This window comes from Balaenoptera physalus (assembly GCF_965194825.1).
Source record: "Balaenoptera physalus genome assembly, chromosome: 18".
In the NCBI taxonomy this organism is placed as follows: Eukaryota; Metazoa; Chordata; class Mammalia; order Artiodactyla; family Balaenopteridae; genus Balaenoptera; species Balaenoptera physalus.
The window spans coordinates 35031615-35031872 of NC_138899.1; positions in this window are offsets into that span (position 1 = coordinate 35031615).

Here is a 258-nt window from a genome sequence, read left to right on the forward strand (position 1 = left end):
ACCTCCATAATTGGGTGTCCCCTGAAATCTGTGTATCTTATTGGTAAAAAATGTGTCCTTTGGGATTAGACAGACTTGAGGGTGAATTATACATATCCACTTACTAACTGGGTGAATTTTGGAGACATTACTTAATCATTCTTAGTCTCAGTTTCCAAATCAGTAAAATGATGGCAATAATAACTGCAAATGAGGATCATTATGTGTCTCAAGGATTATAAATATAAATCACTTGGCAGAGTTTTCTCTACATTTTTT